This window comes from Apteryx rowi, unplaced genomic scaffold (genome assembly GCF_003343035.1).
Source record: "Apteryx rowi isolate R43461 unplaced genomic scaffold, aptRow1 scaffold_54, whole genome shotgun sequence".
In the NCBI taxonomy this organism is placed as follows: Eukaryota; Metazoa; Chordata; class Aves; order Apterygiformes; family Apterygidae; genus Apteryx; species Apteryx rowi.
The window spans coordinates 1,283,725-1,299,725 of record NW_020450805.1 but is presented as its reverse complement, the minus strand read 5'-3'; positions in this window follow the sequence as shown (position 1 = coordinate 1,299,725).

Sequence of the window (16,001 nt, the reverse complement as noted above, 5' to 3'; positions counted from 1 at the left end):
TAAATCTTATTCGTCCATTAAGGTCAGCTTAAATTATTATTTCAGCAGAAAAATGTGTGGGTTCTGCTTACTAAGACGACATCAGGCATTCTAAGTTTCTTTTACTGTAGTTTTAATGTGCCCATCCTTAACATATTTTGCTCTACACTATCCTTGTTGCAGATTGCAGGATGGATTTTGAGTGGGCTCTTCATTATTTGCCCTTGATTTAAAATTTAGGCAACTCTCCAGATTACACAGCAAAACTGTTTGTCGTCTGGAATAAATGTCTCTGTCAGTCAGTTGTACTAAGCTATGAAAGAACAACCTAAGAATAAGGAGTTACCTCTAAATTCCAGCCAGCGCCTGAAATAGATCACCTGGGGACGCAGATGCATTTGCATGAATGTACACAGATCACAGTGATAATAACGTGAATAACAATTTTGTGAGGTAATCGCAGAACCTTTTGCAGTCACTCATAAGCGTAGCAATACAGCATACTTGCGATAGGGGTAATTACTAAAATTCCATTTTAGAGACTGAAACAGTATGATTAGGGACTTTCCAAAGGCCACCTGTGACATTTTTACTTGCTTGACAGTAAAATCCAAATTTAATTACCTCTGCTCCTATGCCTTATCTACAGATTCATTTTCCTTTTTAATATTTTTGCTTGGCATTGCCTGTTGCACCTAATATGTTTTCGTGTTCAAGCAGACCCTTACTAAGTGTTCCCACTGATAGATGACTTTTGACAGATATTTTCCGTTTTACTAAGGAAGGATAGGGATGAGAAAAAACAAACATGTTCTATGCCATGAGAAATAAGCACATGCAGTCACTTCTGCAGTTTCCCCAAGTTTGTTTTGACAGGTCAGCCCTGCTTTAAAATCAGCCATTCACAGCGCTAACTTCCTTCTCGGTGCTGAATGACGAAGCTGACTGACAGGACTGGCTCATTCTGCTCGAAGCATCTGCCTGACACCTCGTAGAAACTGCTATCAGGAAATCTGGCAGCAAAACACAGGCTTAAAACACCAAACAAGGTAGAAAATATTTTACGATGTGGTAAAAAATAGTCAGCTCCATATGTGGTCAGGGAGTCTTCCTTTCCTTGCATCTTCTAGGTACCATCCAGGACAAACGACTCCGACTCCGTTATGTCTGTGGTCGTGGGCTGACTCCTGGGAAAAGAAATGTGTGCCCGGCTCCTGTGCAGGGACCTGGAGCCACAGCCTCAGCTGCGGGAGCTGCTCCCAGCACGAGCAAKGCTCACGGGAGCTTTCAGAGAGGACCCAGAGCTCGCCATCGTGGCTCCTTGTTCCTGGGCAGCATGTCCCCGCACGCGATGGGGAGCAGTCGGGGAGGTCCAGAGGCAGAAAGCCAYATCTGCAGATTGCAGGGGGACATACGGCATCAGTGCCAGAGCGGGCTGGGGAGGGTCTCCGGAGATACTACAGCCCACCCTGCTGCAGTCAAGCCCGGATCAGATATAACATTTCCAGCAGATGTTTGTCCGAACCACTGTGAAAAACCTCCCCGATGGTGATTCCACAAGATAACGTRTCTGGAGCTTTACTACCCTTCCCCAAATGTCAAACTTCAATTTTCCTTGTTCTGACACATCGATTTTATCCATCAGGGACCCAGAGGACACATTCTTCTGTCTGCAGCAGTATGCATTTGAAGTCTGACACTGTCTCTCCCCTCAGTCTTCTCTAGATGGAGCCTCGCAGCCTCTTTCTATCCATCCTTGTAGGTTATAGTTTGGAGATGTAGGATTATTCTTGTTAGCTTTTTTTTAAGGCACCCCATAATTGCTCTGTGTTATTCTTAAAGCTAGAGCCTAAAACTGGACAGAGTACCTACATGAGCACAAGTAGAACAAAAATATACTTTTTTAAAGCTACAGCGTGTGTCACACAAGCCCAGGATTGCTGCTGGTGTTATCTTGTCTCCCTGTGCTCAGAGCCAGAAGCGATTTTTTTTCAGTGTTGTATGCCCTGCAACAATATCTTGTGGGGTAGCAGAAAAGGCTAAACAAGTACGCTGTGAAAAAGTTATAATAGGTAAATATGTGGATGTGTAGTTAGCTTTGAATTTAATTTTCTTTTAGTTTCTTAGCATGACAGTGTTGTGATAATTAAGAGTGCTTCCTGTTCACATGGGAATGACATGGGAGTTTATTTGTCCCCAGGAGCAGCTGTTTCTACTTTAGCAGGAGCTATTTTTATGAGCTGCTGGAGAAACACTTTCATTGCTCTTTGATTCTCCTTCTTATCTCCCAGCTGTCTCTTCTGGTGCTCAGAAAAATGCTGCAGTGGGCAAATATTTGGGTAGAATACACAGGTAGGACCATCTTCTTCATCCAAGTTAGCCGTTCATTTCTTTCCTTCGATAATTGTTCGTGCCATCTCTTCAGAAACATATTCCAGTGGCTGTGGAACTAAGACATTTCCATATGTTTTGTCATTTAAAATATTTCCTCTATTTTGTACAGAAAATGGAAAGAGGGCAATTATGAAAACTGGGCAGACTGGCAAGAACCTAACATCTGGGTTTAGCTCAGAGACCAGTTCCTACCAGGACTGATTTCCTCTCTAAAGTCAATAGAAGTGCAGTTTGCCCGTGACTATGCTACATTTCTCTGCTCATGGCTGCTGCAGAGGATTTATTTAATTAGTTCACCCAATTACCAGGCCCTTTCCCTTTTAGCCACATAAAATAGTTGCTGTGGGATCTGAAGGAAGCTACAAGGCATTTCTATATCCCAGAGAGGTTCTTCCTGCATTTGGTCCCCACACATCTTCCCTGCCTTAGGACACCTCGTAGCATTTCTTTTGACTTGGAAAATCTACAGAGAGGATGGGAAGATTCAGGCTAAAGCTGCGTGTCGATAGTAGACCAGTTTTTGCAGGGCATATGTGGGCAATTCCTTTATTTTCACCAAAATTGTTTTTTATAACCAAGCCCATGCATTCTAGCATGAGAGACACCCACTGAGATGAGAACTCCAGCTTGAAAAGATTGCTGATGAGAATGAAGACAGGAATCATTGTTAAAGAACATTACACTAAAAAAAAAGACAATAAAAAACTTGGCTTCGCTGTGGAAAGTCGAAATGATTAAAAACGGAGATGTGTCATTTTTTTCTTCTAGCTACATGCAGCATGTGTTTCCCGTGTCTCATATTACAAGCAAATGTGAACTGAGGGTTTATGGTAATACCACCAAGGAAGTATGATATCATCTCCCCCACAGGTGGTAAGTCAGTTTTCCAAGGTGTGTTTACACGGCGCATTTCAGAACAGCAGCACACACATGAGGTACTTGAGCAATATCTGTAATTACTGGAAAGTTTGAGGAATAAACACTGTCTAGCCAGGTATGAGTTGTTAAACACCTTATGGCAAAATATGCGATGTCATTCATCTTATCTTGATAAACACTTGTTAGGGCATGAATTTGACTGAATTTAAGTGAAGCTGGTAATGTGGTTTATAAATGCATGGCACGTAGATCTTATGTAATCAGACTAGTAGTTAATAAGATAAATAGTCTGATAGTACAGAAGCAAATTTGCTTATATTTTGACATGTATAAAACTGTGATTCAGGATGCTGGTCTGTTTTATCTAAATTGTAAACCACAAACACAATAAACAGTACAAGATTACTAGAGGAAAAGTGACAAAAATCAGCATCAATAACACGCTTGGCCTGATGGATGTATGCTCCTTTTGGGTCACCAGAGGACTGAATAACTAGAGATTGTTAAGATTTTCTAAGCATTATCTGCCCTTTATCTCCTTTGCGTTTATGTTTATTGAAACAATTTCGTGCAATTAAACCAGATGGAAAAGGCACTTGCCTGCTAAGTCTATTTGCTATTCATTATCTTCCGTTATGGAAGCACCTAAGTTTTATATATACACTTAGAAGCTGCAAAATGGAGTAAAAACAGTAGCCTGTTCTTTTTACGACACTTTAGTTGTACTGCATGGCTCCAGGACAGATTCACAGCTGTCTTTCCATAGGGCCTAGATATTTTGGTAAGAAAATGGTATATCTGTAAAGTTCAGCTTTTGTTAAACACCTTAGGTGTTTTTTACCTCAGATTTTGCTAGCCCATACATGAGGCTGGGTATTGCCATTGCGATACCAATACAATTCCTCATAATTATTAAGCTCAAGGCAGCCCCAGCCTTGGACGCCGGCATGGACGTGCTCACCAAGAACGGTGCATTATTGTGTGGAGAGGAAGGTCCTTGAGGACCGCCACCTGGGCAACTGCAGGTGACGATTGCCACCATGTCTGCTGGGCCACCCACTGGCTCCAGGGTGGCTTCCCAGGGCCTCCACAGTCAATCCAACAAAATGGCATTCGTTACACAGCTCCTTCAGACCGCATTGCCCCTCAGCATTTTCCCACCAGTGCCTGAGAGGCAGGAGGGGCAGCGCTGTGTCCCAGTACCACTGCAGTGATGGTGTCTCGCTTTGGTTTTGGTTGTTGTTTTTCACAGTCTGATTCCATTCAAGTGTCTTAGGAGATGTGCTTGACCACCTACTGTCTTTTTGGACGCTTTCTCTTCCTGACTTTCCGTGTTCAGCTATTTGTGTAATGTGAACTATGTGTTGATCTCTGAGGGTCTTCCAACTTCCCTTAATGCAGCAATTCTTTAAAAAAAGAAGTGGGCAGCAGTTCTGCAAAATGCTTGTCCACGTTCCTCTTGGATGCTGTCCTTTAATAAGCAGATGAGGGGAAGGTCTGGTTTTAGCTAGTTTCCCAAGGAGGCAAGGCATGCGTGGTACTTGCTGACTACATATATGTGTGCGTCTCTCAGTCTCCCCCAAACGCCTTTTGAATTTGCTGGCCACTCTGAACCAGAGGGACAGGCATCCCTGTGGTCCTGTATGGCCCTATAAATTTCAGTTAAATTGGATAGAAGAGAGACATATTGTCAAGGGTTTGTTGAAGGGCAGGATTCAGCACAACCTTATCCTTTAATAGGCACAATTCAGCCGTGAGACACAAACCCACAGGAAACCAGGTTCATTAGTTTCCCTGCTCATGCCACTCCTTGTCGTACTGCTCAAAGCATGCAGGAAGACTGGGTTACTTCTCTTGGCCAGGAGTAAGGCAGTATTTTTTGGGGTGCTAAAACCTTTAATTTTATGCAAGTCTTTAGCAGAGCATATTTCTCCTGTCTTCCACATCGTTCTCTGTATAAGCCTGATTTCCGGTCAGCTCATGCATTATGGAACCCCACAGGGCTTAAATCTGCACCTATTTTTTTATGCATATGTGTTGTGTCTCACTTTCCACTAAAGAGATATGGAGCATTGCTACATCTATCATTTTTCACCACTCCTTTCCTGATGTGTCTTGTTCTTCTGTTTCACGCTGTGCTGGAAGTTTAGCATTAATAGCATACAAGTTTTTGATCAAAAAACAATACCAAGCAAAACAGGAGTGAGTGATATTTTGCCTATTTTATTGTTAGTGGGGTAGCCTTTTCAGCTTCCATGTATAATCTCTTTTTAACTGATGGCATTGTAGCATTACTGTCATTTTTTTCCTTCTTCTCATCTGCACAGAGAAGTCTCTGATTGTCAGTCAGTCTTTAGACATTGCTGTTATCAGGGGCAGCGTCCAGCCCTTGAGATTCCCAGCGGCCTGAGGACAGCACGTCTCCCCTGTACCCATTCCCTCCTCTTCATGGGGACGGCACCAGAGCTGCTGAAGCCTTCAGTTCCTGGCAGGGACTGGCCTGCGGATGGCCAGGGAGCAAAATGGGTATGCCACCACTTTGGTCAGGGGCAGGCTACTTCCCAACACCCTTGACATACTGGAATTGCTACATTGTAGGAACATTTGAGCCTTTTCTAAGCTATTTAGTCTGCATATTTTGGATACCATGGATATGCATACTCAGTACTTGGGCTGTTGGCTTGGGTTTTCAAAGCAGAGGGTTTTCCTAACTCTGTCACAGTCAGCCTAGTCTTTTTCCTCATGGCTTCAGACTAGTCAATCCCAATTTGTCTATCTTACAGTTGATACTACTTTCTTCCTGCTGGGGCAGCAACAAACTCTTCTACAGCTATTAGAGAGATATTTGCTGTCCGAACTCCTGCTTCCTGTCTTTTTGACCACTGGCTGTGGCAAAGTCTGGGGGGATCCAGATCTAGAAGTGTTCAGCCCATCTGCATTTCTCTATGAGAAAACCCTCCATTTCTGTCTGTACTCCTTTATTATAATATCAGAACTAGATGAGGTGTTTCCAAATACAGCTGAAGCGTTGGCTGCAGAACTGCAGCCACTTGTGCCAGCATGAATGAAGGTGAGATCTGGCACTGACAGCACATGAGCATTTCCCAGCACATTTCCCTCCTGCCTCTGTGTGTGAAATTGCTGTATGAGAAGTTCTTACGGACAGAAAACTCTGTATTTGGTGCCTATCCAAAAGCAAACTTTTCTGAACACCTTTAACTTTTTTGTTTGAGAAGATGATAATCTCTGCATCATCAAACARTATATGAGACCAGCACCCATACTGTTCAAGGGCCTGAAGGGGCTCTGGGTAGAAAGTTAAGATGTAAAATAGCCCAAACTGTGGAGAATCCAAGTGTTTCAGTATTTATAATTTGTGAGTCTTTAAAAATTCTGCACCTTACTTGAACAATACATTTGGGACCAGTTTTCTGCTAAGGTTTTTGAGATAAGGACTCTCTCTTGCAATAAGTTTTATCCTATGTAATACAACCCATTTATGGTAGTTTTCAGTTCTTCAATAATTTCATACCTGTAAAATGGAAAATCTTTTTTTGTTATGAAAAGTTTTAAGGCAACAATGACATTTGAAACCTGAGTTTCTGCTTTCACTAGAACAAAGCATGTATTCTCTTTAGCCCAGCATCACAGTATAATCACTATTCCTTTCAAGAAACCCCTGCATTTCTAAAATGGATTTGAAATGGTAACATTGAAACCTAACAATGACTGAAGAAATCTATTTGAAAGATAATGATTTGTGCTCTGCAACAGTTGCCATCAGCAATGCTTTAGAAGAGGAGGGAAGTTTCTAACTTGAAAGAAAAGAAAGCAGTGTTGGATTTAGAAGCATCTTAAGGTGACTAAATGAATTACTCATGTTTCATCTGCTGACATCTGAGGTAGGAGCTGGTTTTATTAGTGACTGACAGTATGTAGATGGATTCACCCAGGAAAGCACCTGATAGCTTAATTTGATCATTGTCCTCCTCAATCAGAGAATGAAGAAGTCTGCACGCGAATTATTTTCTGATGATGCCCCAGGCTGCTGTATGAAAAAACCTTGTGCTTTCTGGAACATGCTTAGTCCAGCAGTCTGATCTCTGTGTCTGTAGATGCTCCTCACCAGATGTGGTGTGTCTGTCCCATTCTGACTCCACAGGTAGCACAGAGGTCCCAGGCTCCCCTCAAAGAACAAACAGAGCACAGAGAGGCTACTCCAGCCCCCTCCAGTGAATCTGGTCTTCTGTAAGGCATGAAAAGATTGGAATTTCTTTTGTTTGGGAGGACATAAGCAAAAGGGAAAGTGTAAAATTGGACAAAATAGTAATCATTTAGAGCAGTTGATTTGTTGCTTTTATTACCTTTCTCATAGCATAAGAGCAAGGGGATGGTCAGAGATGAAATATGAGCAAATTCCAAAAAGACTAAAGGAAGCGCATTTTATGTAAGGTACAGCTGGAGCCTGGAACTCATTGCCAAAAGATAGCAACAAGGCTCAAGACTCAGCAAGACTGGGAAAATGGACTGGATACTTCTGTGAGCAACAGAAATGTTCAGAGGTACTTTGAACAGGCTCAAAACAGGTTTAGAAGGCATGTAAAACCTGAGGTACTTGTGAAATTTGCCCAAATCAACCCTCTCAGCGTTAAACTTATAACTTTGATATTCTACATTGGTTGATCTTTTGAGCCTGTAGGTAAACATACCTGTCAAGCTTCTCTGATCTTAAGCAACATATTAATTTGCCTTTATATCAAGACAGTGCCTATCTGCTATGAGGTGCTGCAGCTTCATTGACGGTGSTCTGTCAGTGTCCACTTCTGTTTTTTTAATTGCTTCCAAAAGTCCTGTTATCTCCTAGGGAAAAGAATTCAACCTCTCCTTTCCCTTCAAGATTTTAGACAGATGGGAGAGCCTGGCTCCCTGTTGGAAATGTCTGTTTGGGGGATTTCTTTGGGCAAGATCCGAATACTTATAACAGCAAGGAAGTTCTGAACTGAGTAGGATTTTTGTGGCCGGTTGCTAGTGATATGTTTGCTAGTTGGTCACCTCTAGATCTAAGTGCTCGCCCTCCATGAAGGAGGATTTTTGTAGTTGTTGGATTATTGCAGAAGAGGAGATTTATTTATGTGTTATTCTGTTCCGGTAAAAATATCAGCTTGCAGGATTTTCCCTCCAGATTTTTGAGAATCATTCCTGGGATGTGTTCTTGGCTCATCTTCTGGGCAATTGCATGGGCATTGCATGCACTCCTCCCCTGGAATTATTATCTGCTCAGGGCATGTATGTTTTGAATGCAGGTTCTGTGTCAGGGGTTAGGAAGGAATCTACAGATAAGAAAAGATGAAGATCTTGTTTTAGGAGAGAAAGGACCTGGCTATGATCCTCATGCCCTTCTGGTATGACCAGAGGGAAGAGGGAAGAGACAAGAAACGGAGGCCCACAGTTGCATCATTTGTGTCACCTGCACTATGAAATTTAGACCCACAAGCCAGAAAAAAAGATGAAAGCTTGCTTTGTCATATGGGAAAAATGCTTAGCAAACTGTAGTGAGGTATTTCAGACCAGTCTTATTCATCCCTAAACTGTTTTATTTCCTTCTAACATTAGACATCAAACAAAATATTTGAAGTTTTTTAGAAGCACAGTTACTTTTTGCTCTGTAAATAAGAAACTAACTTATTCGACTGTAGCTGTCTTTGAGACCTGTTTTTTGATTCAATGGAAAGGTGATGACAGGTGTTGTCACACAGAAATTAATTCTTTCAGCACAGCTGTTCAGGATTTCAAATGATTTATTCTGTGTAAAATATTTGGCAAAAATAAAATCTACTTATCCTGTTTAAACCACAAGGAAAAATGATTAAACTAAACATTCCATTGCAGCCGCCTGGGTAGAAGATCCTGGTTAGCAACCTGCACCCTCGCAATTATAACGTGTAGCTTAGAGGCTATTAMACTGATACTCAACAAGTTTTCATAACGGAGGATTTTCTCAGTGAACAGAATGCCAAAGCTTGTTTTAGGCTAGCACCAAAATTGTTGCTGTTGTTGTTGTTGTTTTTCCCTGCATGAAAGCAGATTACAGGCTTAARAACAAAGGTCTCCATTTCCCATATCCATTACTTCGTTCTCATGAGAAGCAGCCCGTGTCTGCCTGTTACAATAAACCGACGTGCCAGGCTGTGGTGAAGTTAATCAAAGCCGACAGTATGATAAGAGCGATTGCAGCTTCAGTTGCAATAAATTTGTTTGTTTACAGAAGGGATTTTGTAATAGACAAAGTGTTCTATAAATCAAAGAGATCTCTCACTGAACTTACCTCACTATTGAGTAAAACAACGTCTGATAATATGGAAACATAGATGCTTTGGAAATGCCATTTAGCTTAATTTCTTTTGAAGGAGTTGGTACATTTTGTTCATTTCAGGCAATGGAAAAAATTAGTACTATAGCATTGCCATCTTTTAATTTTGCCCCACAGTCCCAAAATATTTATGCTAGGTCCTGATGACATGAGACTGTCGGTTTCTTCCCTTCTCTTTTGTTTTAAATAAGTTCGTAGTCCTCCAGTATCAGGAAAAAGCTGGGCTATCTAAACAGGAGACAAATGTGTTTTCTAAATTCTATTATGTATATGAAAATATCAGAATATTCAAATCCTGCCATGACTCAGGTGCAGCTCACGATTTTTTCCTTCTTGGGTTGGCAGTGTTGTTATTATTTATCAGTGGCACTAAGATAGATCTTGTTAGGACTGCTGCACTGTTTCTGTGTGTCCCAGTCTTGATCTGTGATTTGCAACTTGATCTCAGGAAAGATACAATAGTTATCAGCTCTTGGTCACTGTTGCTGTGCTAATTACGTTTGCAGTCTCTTTACCAAGGTGTTTGGGATCTGAGCAGATTTGTAGATGTATTTAGAAAACCCTGCCAAGAATTTTCATCTCTCTCTGTTTGCTACTTCCAGGAAATACCTTTTTTGATTTTTGAAGGCTGGACCATGAATACAGACTTCAGATATAATCTCATATAACCCTTCCCTAAGTCTACTCATATTGATGAATTAAAACTTTAAATTATTTTAACAACTGAAAATCTTAAATGTGCACTGCTGAAAGCAGTGCTTTTCTCACTGATTGGATGAGAAATATGGAACTAGATTAATACTACATGTTGCAGCATTCTCCTTTCAGTATAATAGACTAGTGCTCAGGAATTTGCAACTTAACCACAGGAAGGTTACGGCAGTTATCATCTCTTGCTTGCCACCACTGCACCAGTCACCTTTGCTAACCACCTTACCAGAAGAGATAGGATTTTGCATTCTGGTAACATGTAATACCCAGAAGGCAGCATGACAGAGCCAGGAAATGCAGCTGACACAGTGGTACAGTGCGGTGATTTGCAAAATGTAAGAACTGAGAACTGGAGGGACATCCTTCATTTTTGTATGGCAACAACCATTTCATTTAAAGCCTGCTAAAAACTGAAAATAAGTTTCATTCTTAGATTTGGTTGTTTGCCTTCACTGCTTCTATTGGCAGCAGAGCATTATCCTTCTGATAGTCAGGAATCTTCTTGCTTGCACCATACATACGCTACATTCATTGGCTCTTTTGCCAACATTTTCATTCAGCCTGACTAGATCTCTCACTGGGGTGCTTGCTGACTGGATTTAAGTAGCAGTAACATCATATCTCAGCTTTGCTTTTGCCAGGATGAATTCCTGCAGTTTTCTCTTGCGGCATGCGTTCCTATTCCCTGACCATCTTGGCAGCCCATCTCTGCCTAAATTTCAGCCCAGATTCATCTTCTCTGAGCATGGATAACAAGAGCTATGTAAACCACCCTAACTGAGATTTTACTAGTCTCTGCACATTAGCAATAATATTGTTGTTGCTGGAAACACCCTTATTTTTTCTCAGCAGATAGCGACAAGAAATACGTCATCACATTCAGTGCAATGCAGTGTACTTGGCAATATCCAGTATATTGTGTGCCCATTTCAAATGGCACATTTTCATCACCTCTAAGAACCATCAACAATAACTCACCTAGGCTTTTTTTAATGAGTTTTAATTTGATGGTTAAGATTTGTAGATAAGAACTGGATAAGCCCTGTGCCAACAGGCCAGGCAGCTGCCTTCCAGGCCAAACAGATAAGGATGAGGAAGTCTGCACCTTGCTGAAAACCAAAGGCAAGGTTTCCCAGGGAAGCTTGTTCTGGTCGCCCCCCCCCCCTACATTTTTATTGCTGGGGTGCTCTGTGCTCATTAAAAACATCGGCTGGAGGGAGCATGTTACAACCTGCCAGCAGCTCCTTCCCTTTGACAGCTTCGAAGCCTGGGGACCCCTCAGCTCGCTGCGGTGTGACTCTGCAATGTGCACAGCTTGCTCTGGCATTGATGCAACTCTGCCAGCAAAGTCACACTTTCCAAAATGCTTTCAAATAATTTTTTAAATTCAAAATGCCTGTGCTGAAAGCAGAGTTTTAGGTAAAGAGCCTTGCAGCGGGAAGATTTCGATGGTCTTCAGGAGCAAGACCTGCTGTTGGGAGTCCCTCGGGATGCGGCTTGCGGCTGCCAAATGCCTCCTCTTCCCTCCGGGAGCTCCCCACCAAGTGCTCAGCCAAGCTCCTCACCTGCATTGGTAGCAAGTGCTCGCTTTGGCTTACACTCCTCCAGCTCGTGTGGACAGGAGGTGGCGGCCCTGGTGGTGGCAAGCAAGGGAGGGCAGGGACATCTTGCCCCCACGCCGCTGCGTCGTGTCTGTCCGCAGCCAAATGCCATTTCTTGCTGCACGCCAGTGCTGTCGGGAGTCTCCCATTCATGTGCATTTGTGGCCTTCCCTCTCTTCCTTGAAACTGTAAAGGCGTTTGAAATGAAACGTCATATTCTGTATAAACAATCTTAACTGGCAGCAAGCTCACTGAATGTGGTCGTGTGCACACAAATTAAAAGCTGTTGCAGTGAGCCTGAGACATTCCTGAAATAGATTCTCTATTACAGAATGACTTTCACTTTGTGCCATTTTACATAAATTAGTTTAAAAACTGGTTTAGCAGAGTGCTGCCTTTCTTTAGAGCAGACTGCTCTCAGGCAGTTTGTAACGGTAGCTGTTTTTGTAGCTAACAGTGAATTCCTATTCTTTTTTCTGTCCTTCATTATGTTTGGCCTTAGAATTAATAAGAATAGTTTAACTGTGCTTGTAGCAAGAAACTCGGAAGAGTCTGTCTTATCATCAGCTGCCTCCAGAGTCCGTCCACACTCTTAGTTCCCCAATGGTATCAACCTTAATTTTTGTCTTGGGAAGCTTGATTATGTAGGCACTTACCTGTGTCCTTTGCTTTGGTGTTTCATCCCATCGATTATAAATGAGCTCACTACTACATGTGGTTCTATCTGAACAGAAATATTTGCAGAAATAGGGTCTAATATATACTCTGCTTCCATTTTTGCATGTGTTGGCATCACTGAGCCATGCAATCAAGTCATCATAACAATTTCAACCACAGCAGAGATGGTATTGCATTACTAAAATTAGTGCAGTTGGTACTGGAACAAATGACTAAAAAGCAGGATATCAGCTGCATGGGAGCTGAGAGGACTGCAGTATTTGAATAGTCAGAAAGAAAACAACGAGAGCACTGCAGTTCAATTTGTTTTACTGACTTTTTACTTGTTTGAGCAAAACTTTATTCAGTTTTGTTTAATCTAACAGATATTGATTTATCATTTAAATCCACAGAAATGTGGGATAATGCTAGAAGCCCTTCAAGTTTCACTGCACAGGACTTTAAATCAGTCTGGAAAGATGGAATATTTACACAAAACAAGTTTGTAAATATTTTTTAGATATGAGGAGCTCACACTGACCTCACATTGGTCCAGTGTGAAGACAACTCGACAAGAGGTGCAAATCATCCGTTGTGGGAAATAGGAGGAAGCCGCTGGTAATCTGCAGGCCAAGTAGAAATGCAGAAGTCAAGACATGTAGAATTGAGAAGTCGTGGTACGCGACTCCCTCCGCCCTGCTGGCAATACACAGGAGAAATCCTGGTTTAACACATGCATCCATCTGAGAGGTGTCCATCTTTACAAGCACTTTCCACCCAGGGCTTGTACTATGTTGGCAGAACATGTTTCATTATGCCTAATTCAGAATGTATTGAGCCCAGTGGGAGTCTTTCCAGTGATTTCGTTTGTATTTAAATTACGCTCTTCGAATATGCTTGCTATCCCATGCCAAGCACTTAGTTAAAATAATCCAGACTAAAGATGTTACCAAATCCTGTAGAGCCAGCTTTTCAAACAGGCCTTTGGAAGTGCAAAATGAGTGAGGTGAGCTGAGGGGAAAGCTAGGGCTCATACTGGTTTCGAGGCAAACTTTCTGTATCTATCTCCTTCAGGGTGAGCAGTGAGCAGCCTGCCCCGCGGCTGGGTGCAGGTGTGTCGAGAGCCACCAGCACGCGCTCTCCTCTGGAGCAGCCCAGCTCGTGCGCTGAAGGGCCACGCGCGGCTGCGTGTGCAAGCGCCCTGGTTTGCCGCTTTGGCTCCAGGAACCACAGGTGATATTTCACTCTTGCTACTCTAGCTAAAGATGCAGGAGGTTGAGGTGCCCGCCGTCTCACTGTTCCTCTCTCATCATCTCTCTTCGCACCAGGGCTCTGGTTAGTCCAAAGTTTCCTTGCATACAATATAAACTGGTTCAGTTAAGGCAGGGTGAAAGCGCGCGTAGAAGTGTTGATTCCATTATTTCAGTTTACTTTAAAAATCTGTTCCTAGTTGACAGAAGATAAATAGATGTGAGCCTGATATAGGCTGAAAGAGTGAAGTTTATATAGCCATTTCTGCTTGTTCATTTAAACCATTTTAAAGTCATACCTTTTCTTAAAAACACTGTAACTGTATGTAAACAAGCTCTGAGACTGAAAGAAATGTGTAAGAAACATGATTTTTTTCTCCTATTCGGGAACTTATCTCTATTTGCTTTTTCTTGCTATCTTCCTTTATTGAAATTTTCTTTACAAATAGAAGGAAGAAAATAAAAAAACTTGAGCACCTATTCATTAAGCACTAAGCGACCTTCCATTTTAGAAAGAACAGAATTATTGTAATACAAGCTTAGTCAGACACGAACGGAAAAGTAAATATCTGGAAGAAAAGGGGATCTAATTTTTAAAACTTCTCTATTTCATTTGATTTCCAAAACAAAACCCTAAAAAGGTCCAACCAAAAACAGCATGAGGAGAAGTGCAAGAAATGTTATTAATGAGAATATATCTACTGAAATTGGCCAAGTACTTACACAAGCTACTGAAAGCAATTTGATGCTTAATTCTTTCAGACAATTTGGATGTTGCCAGAGGTGGTGTTCCACCTGCCTACAGGAAACTATCTGCAACTTTACATCTTAAAAAAAACTTTTAAAATTTATATTACTCATCTCATTTACAAGCTACTGGTACTATACATGTTGCTGCAGATTAAATGACTCATTGGCTGGGTTTCAAATAGTAGAAAACAAGGCTCTGCGCCGACATCTTCCCTTTCTATCATGCTGATTAGACTGCTATTTGCTTTCTTTTTATCCCATCTGGAGCCCTCAGCAGAAAGGACTGCTTGGCCCTGAAAGACTAAGATTAAAATTGGTCTGATGACAATCTGATGGAAAGTGATTTTATTTCCATGCTGGCATTTTAGCATGCACTAGGTATGCGTTAGGTCTGTGAGGGCAAACAAGCTACTGTGGCAGTAAGTCGGCTTACCAGAAGTGATTGGTCACGATCTTGCTATTACCTGGTGCTATATTGTAGAGACTACCTGGGAGGGACAAGGCCTCTTGCATTCTCCATGGGTACCCCAAAGTAAGAGCATGTAACCACAGGCAGCTTCTGAGGAGCTGCTGACATGCTGCCAATGCGGGCCCTGGCTTCAGCCTCCATAACTCCTTCCTCTGCCCATCTCCTCAGGGAGGAAAGGTGGTTTTGGAGTCAGGAAACTGAAGAGACCTGCCTAGGTGTGAGACCCGTTCACCATCACTTCGTGCATGGCGCATGTTTCTCCATGAGCAGATGGGGACGTTCCCCAGGGTGAAGGGGGTGGCGTGCGGGAAGGGTCTGTCCTCACCTTGTGACAGAGCTCGTGGTGACCAAATTGTTTCGAGTGCTCTCTCCACTGTCTTGTTGCTTCCTGACAAAGCTGGGCTGCCACTTGCAGAAGGAGGTATTCCTTCATGTTGTGATGACTTATGTTGCCTGACTGTGAGCAGGCTTTTGGGCCAGCACGAGGTTGTTGCCCTGCAGACTCATTGGCTGTGAGATACTCTAGGAATTTGCTAGTTCATCCCTGAATAAAGAATTTCTGATGCCTCAGAGGTCCTTACCATGTGTCACATTAAGGGTAAGAGAAGAGTTTTCCTTCAAAACATGGGTTTGCAATAATGCGACAAAGTTACAAAGAGCTGAAAGCATGTAATGCCTTACTAGTATTGCTCCTTAGCTGCTCCAGTGTCTGAGCTGGCAAGGGAGGCTGGCAATTTGCCCAAAGATGGCAAGTTCTGGCAAGTTTTTTGAGCTACATCTTTCTTGGTCCTGCTTCTAGGAAGAACAATATATCTGTGTGCCCTCTTGTAGTCCTAGTGGGTAGGTGGCACCTGGCATTGCTCTCCACTGGCAGCAAAAGTGGTTCACAAGACTGTTCAGCATCTCATCCTTTACAAAGGAGGACCTGTTCAAAGGTGCTG